General features: G+C 35.4%; 5 non-coding genes across 5 annotated transcripts; all 5 read left to right on the top strand.

Annotated features, from left to right (window-relative positions):
• Window positions 1-278: 278 nt before the first annotated feature.
• On the top strand, window positions 279-384 carry Trnal-cag (transfer RNA leucine (anticodon CAG)). Its single transcript is given in 2 exon segments — window positions 279-317; window positions 332-384. It is a non-coding gene; the product is annotated as a tRNA-Leu (tRNA).
• A 1,382-nt stretch (window positions 385-1,766) lies between these two features.
• Trnal-cag (transfer RNA leucine (anticodon CAG)) lies at window positions 1,767-1,850 on the top strand. Its single transcript has one exon. It is a non-coding gene; the product is annotated as a tRNA-Leu (tRNA).
• A 1,766-nt stretch (window positions 1,851-3,616) lies between these two features.
• Window positions 3,617-3,700, top strand: Trnal-cag (transfer RNA leucine (anticodon CAG)). Its single transcript has one exon. It is a non-coding gene; the product is annotated as a tRNA-Leu (tRNA).
• A 1,348-nt stretch (window positions 3,701-5,048) lies between these two features.
• On the top strand, window positions 5,049-5,132 carry Trnal-cag (transfer RNA leucine (anticodon CAG)). The gene has a single exon. It is a non-coding gene; the product is annotated as a tRNA-Leu (tRNA).
• Window positions 5,133-6,901: 1,769 nt separating this feature from the next.
• Window positions 6,902-6,985, top strand: Trnal-cag (transfer RNA leucine (anticodon CAG)). The gene has a single exon. It is a non-coding gene; the product is annotated as a tRNA-Leu (tRNA).
• The last annotated feature ends 884 nt before the right edge of the window (window positions 6,986-7,869 follow it).

Below are 7,869 nucleotides of genomic sequence, written 5' to 3'. Positions count from 1 at the left end.
ACACAATATATTTGTCTCGAAGTTTTTAAAACTGATTACTGTCCGGAAATTCTCAATAACAACTTGCACACATCGAAGAAAGTGTCCATAATTTGAAACAAAATAAAGTACTGTATTATTTACCCTAGAATGACGATATAAAGAATTACTTTTTGTCATTTTAAGTCTTTGTGTCCAATCCTAGAAAGGATCCGAAACCAGTAATTTTGTTTACATTCCATCAAAAAGCAGCTTTGTATGGTAGTGATAATCCAATAGAATCTCCTAAGTAGTATGAAGTCAGGATGGTCCGAGCGGTCTAAGGCGCTGCGTTCAGGTCGCTTCTCCAGGTTCGCAGTCGGGCTCAACAACTTCCCGGCGTGGGTTCGAATCCCACTTCTGACATTAAACTTTTTTTAGAATCGTTTGTGCAAGATAATTATTTATTTCTACGGTTACAGTAAGCCGATGCGGTGAATTCGATTAAAATACATATCCTTATTTTCTTTTCGTACCCATACAGGAGGATTTGACAACAAAACCCCATCAGAGGCTTCATACTATGCATGACTTTTATTACTCATTGTATTTCAGTTCAAATGCATTTTTTCTCCATCAGCCCCTGGAGCTACATCAACTGAGAAGGATGTTATTAGATCACTCTAATGCATGGTTAAGTTCTCGAATAAGCGATGCTGCAATTTACAGATGAATGGAGTAATGACTTATACATTAACTATATTTGGCGACTTTGTCGTCTAAGAAGATGAAATCGCATGGGTAGGGATCGGCTTTGAGGATATACCATATTTCATGTGGAATTTGTTTTCAATTAAAACTTCCAGCATAAAATTCGTTAATGCTAAAAATATTGAATCGAACCCCGGCCGCCGCGGTGAGAGCGCAGATTCCTTTTTTTTATCTTTAAAGATAATCTTTTTAATTTTTCCAGCAAATAGGACTCTCGGGATTGGGCCCCGAAGACTCCTCACATTTCATTTAACGTTTAATTAAAACATACAAAGCATACTTTCAATTATCTATCATAAGGTTTTTGAGTATTCATTCGATGTGTAAAAAATTAGATATCTAAGAAATAAGAATTCAAATCCTTTTGCAATTTAAGGAAATATCACCACCTCTCATCAATGTATTATCTGCAGCAATATACCTTTTGATAGAGGGCGGAATCCTAACCACTAGACCACTTAGGATATATATGCTACAATAACATATGCACACGTGTTTAATGGTATAAAATGAAACGGATGTAGGAATGGCTATGGTAAACGGTGTATCTGTGAACGAAAATGAAGACGCACTCCAAAATCAAAAGCGCTTTCTTGTATCGTAAAATAATCTCTTTGCTTTTTTATAGCTAATAATCGTTATAAAAATTATCTAGAACTTAATAGTATCATTTTATATACCGTTAGATAAAAAAAACCGCAATATAAGTCATATATTGCACTCTGAGTAATATCCTCAGTCGTAATGGAGTCTTAAATTATTAAATAATAAACATATATTTGTCTCGAAGTTTTAAAACTGATTACTGTCCGGAATTCTCAATAACATCTTGCACACATCGAAGAAAGTGTCCATAATTTGAAACAAAATAAGTACTGTATTATTTACCCTAGAATGACGATATAAAGAATTACTTTTTGTCATTTTAAGTCTTTGTGTCCAATCCTAGAAAGGATCCGAAACCAGTAATTTTGTTTTTAATCAAAAAGCAGTATGCTAGTGATTGCAGTCCAATAGAATCTCCTAAATAGTATGAAGTCAGGATGGCCGAGCGGTCTAAGGCGCTGCGTTCAGGTCGCAGTCGGGTCTTCCCGGCGTGGGTTCGAATCCCACTTCTGACATTAAACTTTTTTTTAGAATCGTTTTGCAAGATAATATTTATTTCTTACAGTAAGCCGATGCGGAATTCGATTAAAATACATATCCTTATTCTCTTTTCGTACCATACAGGAGGATTTGACAACAACCCATCAGAGGCTTCATACTATGATGACTTTCATACTCATTGTATTTCAGTTCAAATGCATTTTTCTCCATCGGGCTACATCAACTGAGAACGACATTTCATCACAGCATGGTTATTCTGATAGCGATGTTGTGTTTTGTGAATGGAATGACTACATACACTAAAAAAATTCTAAAAGTTTTATATATTACTTTGGCTGCTGAAAATTCACGTCTAGGAATACGGAGGTAGATATTTGATTGGTCAATTTGAAAGGTCACCAGGTCGTGACTACTTACAGGATGTTATAGAGACCGCAGAACCAAACCAATTCTCTATATACGATACGTTAACGTTTGCCACTGTCCAGGTTAAATGGAGTTTTCAAGTCTGGTCACCTGTCACTAATTTTGAAGAATGGCATGTCGCATACCTGTGAATAAAAAGAAATTAAGATCTGTCATCTTGCTAAATTTTTTATGTCGGATGCCATCTTATGTTGAATTCCGCACCAAAATTTTACCAAAATGTTCATGAAATTCCAATATTGATTACCTCCCCATGTCAGAAACACACTTGACAGAATCTTAAAATTTCTTTACATATTTTACATATATATGTATTGCCTAACCCACACATTGAACATTTGAAACTGATTCGCCCTCAATACCCAATCAGAAGGCTCCGAAACATTCACTTCTCTCTGAAATCTTGTGCCCAAAAGGGAGTTTCCAGGAAACTATTCTTGGTTTGATTCTGCGGTCTCTATTAGATCCTCTATGAACCGAAGTGATAATACGGATCTGCATGTTATACAGATTGATGAACGCGTTATGTTTAACCTTTTCGGCGACTTTGTCGTCAAGAAGATGAGATCGCATAGGAAGGGATTGGGTATGAAGACATACCATATTTCATATCGAATTTGTTTTCAATTAAAAAACCTTTCAGCATAAAATTCGTTAATACTTAAAATATTGAAGAAAAAACAATCTAATTAGTTAAAATGAATAAAAACATCCCTAACAAACGGGGAATCAAATCCCGGCGGCCGCGATGGGAGAGCGGAATCCTAACCACTAGACTACTTAGGATATATATGCTACGATAACATACCCACACGTGTTTAATGGTATTAATGAAACGGATGTAGGAATGGCTATGGTAAACGCTTATCTGTGAACGAAAGTGAAGGCGCACTACAAAATCAAAAGCGCTTGTTGTATCGTTAAAACATCTCTTTGCTTTTTTATAGCTAATAATCGTTATAAAAAAATTCTAGAATTAAATATTATAATTTTATATACCGTTAGATAAAACAAACAGCTCAAAATAACTCATATAATGCACCCTGAGTAATATCCTCAGTCGTAATGGAGTCTTAAATTATTAGATAATAAACATATATTTGTCTCGAAGTTTTAAAACTGATTACTGTCCGGAATTCTCAATAACAACTTGCACACATCGAAGAAAGTGTCCATAATTTGAAACAAAATAAGTACTGTATTATTTACCCTAGAATGACGATATAAAGAATTACTTTTTGTCATTTTAAGTCTTTGTGTCCAATCCTAGAAACGATCCAAAACCAGTAATTAACATTTCATCAAAGAGCTGTATGGTAGTGATAATCCAATAGAATCTCCTAAGTAGTATAAAGTCAGGATGGCCGAGCGGTCTAAGGCGCTGCGTTCAGGTCGCAGTCGGGTCTTCCCGGCGTGGGTTCGAATCCCACTTCTGACATAAAACTTTTTTTAGAATCGCTTTGCAAGATAATGTTTATTTCTTACAGTAAGCCGATGCGGAATTCGATTAAAATACATATCCTTATTTTCTTTTCGTACCATACAGGAGGATTTGACAACCCATCAGAGGCTTCATACTATAATGACTTTTACACTCATTGTATTTCAGTTCAAATGCATTTTTCTCCATCTGGCTACATCAACTGAGAAAGGATGTTATTAGATCCTCTATGAACCGAAGTTAGAATAAGGATCTGCAATTTATACAGATTGATGAACGCGTTATGTTTAACCTTTTGGCGACTTTGTCGTCAAGAAGATGAAATCGCATGGGTAGGGATCGGCTTTGAGGATATACCATATTTCATGTGGAATTTGTTTTCAATTAAAACTTCCAGCATAAAATTCGTTAATGCTAAAAATATAAAATTGAATTTAAATCGAACCCCGGCCGCCGCGGTGAGAGCGCAGATTCCTTTTTTTATCTTTAAAGATAATCTTTTAATTTTTCCAGCAAATAGGACTCTCGGGATTGGGCCCCGAAGACTCCTCACATTTCATTTAACGTTTAATTAAAACATACAAAGCATACTTTCAATTATCTATCATAAGGTTTTTGAGTATTCATTCGATGTGTAAAAATTAGATATCTAAGAAATAAGAATTCAAATCATTTGCAATTTAAGGAAATATCACCACCTCTCATCAATGTATTATCTGCAGCAATATACCTTTTGATAGAGGGCGGAATCCTAACCACTAGACCACTTAGGATATATATGCTACAATAACATATGCACACGTGTTTAATGGTATAAATGAAACGGATGTAGGAATGGCTATGGTAAACGGTGTATCTGTGAACGAAAATGAAGACGCACTCCAAAATCAAAAGCGCTTGTTGTATCGTAAAATAATCTCTTTGCTTTTTTATAGCTAATAATCGTTATAAAAATTATCTAGAACTTAATAGTATCATTTTATATACCGTTAGATAAAAAAAACGCAATATAAGTCATATATTGCACTCTGAGTAATATCCTCAGTCGTAATGGAGTCTTAAATTATTAAATAATAAACATATATTTGTCTCGAAGTTTTAAAACTGATTACTGTCCGGAATTCTCAATAACAACTTGCACACATCGAAGAAAGTGTCCATAATTTGAAACAAAATAAGTACTGTATTATTTACCCTAGAATGACGATATAAAGAATTACTTTTTGTCATTTTAAGTCTTTGTGTCCAATCCTAGAAAGGATCCGAAACCAGTAATTTTGTTTTTTTAATCAAAAAGCAGTATGCTAGTGATTGCAGTCCAATAGAATCTCCTAAATAGTATGAAGTCAGGATGGCCGAGCGGTCTAAGGCGCTGCGTTCAGGTCGCAGTCGGGTCTTCCCGGCGTGGGTTCGAATCCCACTTCTGACATTTAACTTTTTTTAGAATCGTTTTGCAAGATAATATTTATTTCTTACAATAAGCCGATGCGGAATTCGATTAAAATACATATCCTTATTCTCTTTTCGTACCATACAGGAGGATTTGACAACAACCCATCAGAGGCTTCATACTATGATGACTTTCATACTCATTGTATTTCAGTTCAAATGCATTTTTCTCCATCGGGCTACATCAACTGAGAACGACATTTCATCACAGCATGGTTATTCTGATAGCGATGATGTGTTTTGTGAATGGAATGACTACATACACTAAAATAATTCTAAAAGTTTTATATATTACTTTGGCTGCTGAAAATTCACGTCTAGGAATACGGAGGTAGATATTTGATTGGTCAATTTGAAAGGTCACCAGGTCGTGACTATTTACAGGATGTTATAGAGACCGCAGAACCAAATCAATTCTCTATATACGATACGTTAACGTTTGCCACTGTCCAGGTTAAATGGAGTTTTTCAAGTCTGGTCACCTGTCACTAATTTTGAAGAATGGCATGTCGCATACCTGTGAATAAAAAGAAATTAAGATCTGCCATCTTGCTAAATTTTATGTCGGGTGCCATCTTATGTTGAATTCCCCACCAAAATTTTACCAAAATGTTTCATGAAATTCCAATATTGATTACCTCCCCATGTCAGAAACACACTTGACAGAATCTTAAAAATTTCTTTACATATTTTACATATATATGTATTGCCTAACCCACACATTGAACATTTGAAACTGATTCGCCCTCAATACCCAATCAGAAGGCTCCGAAACATTCACTTCTCTCTGAAATCTTGTGCCCAAAAGGGAGTTTCCAGGAAACTATTCTTGGTTTGATTCTGCGGTCTCTATTAGATCCTCTATGAACCGAAGTGATAATACGGATCTGCATGTTATACAGATTGATGAACGCGTTATGTTTAACCTTTTCGGCGACTTTGTCGTCAAGAAGATGAGATCGCATAGGAAGGGATTGGGTATGAAGACATACCATATTTCATATCGAATTTGTTTTCAATTAAAAAACCTTTCAGCATAAAATTCGTTAATACTTAAAATATTGAAGAAAAAACAATCTAATTAGTTAAAATGAATAAAAACATCCCTAACAAACGGGGAATCAAATCCCGGCGGCCGCGATGGGAGAGCGGAATCCTAACCACTAGACTACTTAGGATATATATGCTACGATAACATACCCACACGTGTTTAATGGTATTAAATGAAACGGATGTAGGAATGGCTATGGTAAACGCTTATCTGTGAACGAAAATGAAGGCGCACTACAAAATCAAAAGCGCTTGTTGTATCGTTAAAACATCTCTTTGCTTTTTTATAGCTAATAATCGTTATAAAAAAATTCTAGAATTAAATATTATAATTTTATATACCGTTAGATAAAACAAACAGCTCAAAATAACTCATATAATGCACCCTGAGTAATATCCTCAGTCGTAATGGAGTCTTAAATTATTAGATATAATAAACATATATTTGTCTCGAAGTTTTAAAACTGATTACTGTCCGGAATTCTCACTAACAACTTGCACACATCGAAGAAAGTGTCCATAATTTGAAACAAAATAAGTACTGTATTATTTACCCTAGAATGACGATATAAAGAATTACTTTTTGTCATTTTAAGTCTTTGTGTCCAATCCTAGAAAGGATCCAAAACCAGTAATTTACATTTCATCAAAAGCTGTATGGTAGTGATAAGTCCAATAGAATCTCCTAAATAGTATGAAGTCAGGATGGCCGAGCGGTCTAAGGCGCTGCGTTCAGGTCGCAGTCGGGTCTTCCCGGCGTGGGTTCGAATCCCACTTCTGACATAAAACTTTTTTTAGAATCGTTTTGCAAGATAATGTTTATTTCTTACATAAGCCGATGCGGAATTCGATTAAAATACATATCCTTATTTTCTTTTCGTACCATACAGGAGGATTTGACAACCCCATCAGAGGCTTCATACTATAATGACTTTTACACTCATTGTATTTCAGTTCAAATGCATTTTTCTCCATCTGGCTACATCAACTGAGAGCCGCAGAGAACCAAATGATTTCGCTATATTACGATATATTAACACGTGTGCCGCCTGACGAAGAGTTAAATGGAGATTTTCAAACTAAGTCCTAGGGCACCATGTCACAATTTTTGAAGAGAAATGCTATCTCGCCATAACTGTATGCCTTACCTGTGAATAAAAAGAAATAAAAGTATCTGCCCATACTTGCTATATCTTGTTATGTGGGGGATGCCAAATCTTATATGTGAAGAATTCTCCCACCAAAATCTTACCTAAATTATTCTTGAAAATCTAATTATTGATTACCTCACCCCTCTGTACAGACACACACACTTGACAGAATCTTTAAAATCTTCATTTATATATGTTTACATCTGAACAGGTATTGCCCAACCCCACACTTGTGAACAATTTGAATACTGATTCAAACTTGGTCAATACCCACTCAGGCATGACACCGGAACATTCACACTCTCTCTGAAAAATCTTTGCTGCACCATAAAAAGGAAGATGGATTTCCAGGAAACTATTCTTGGTTTTGATTCTGCGACCTGCCGCCGGATCCTCAGGGTCCCTATAGCATTTTACATATTTGGAACTCAATTTATCCATTTTTGACGAATGCTACATGTCATAAGGTCTCTGATTCCAAAAATGGGAGTATGCTCGCTGCTGCATGGGTTGGTA

The sequence above is a fragment of the Argopecten irradians genome, chromosome 10, assembly GCF_041381155.1.
Source record: "Argopecten irradians isolate NY chromosome 10, Ai_NY, whole genome shotgun sequence".
Lineage (NCBI taxonomy): Eukaryota > Metazoa > Mollusca > Bivalvia > Pectinida > Pectinidae > Argopecten > Argopecten irradians.
This window is presented reverse-complemented; position numbering and strand designations above follow the sequence as displayed.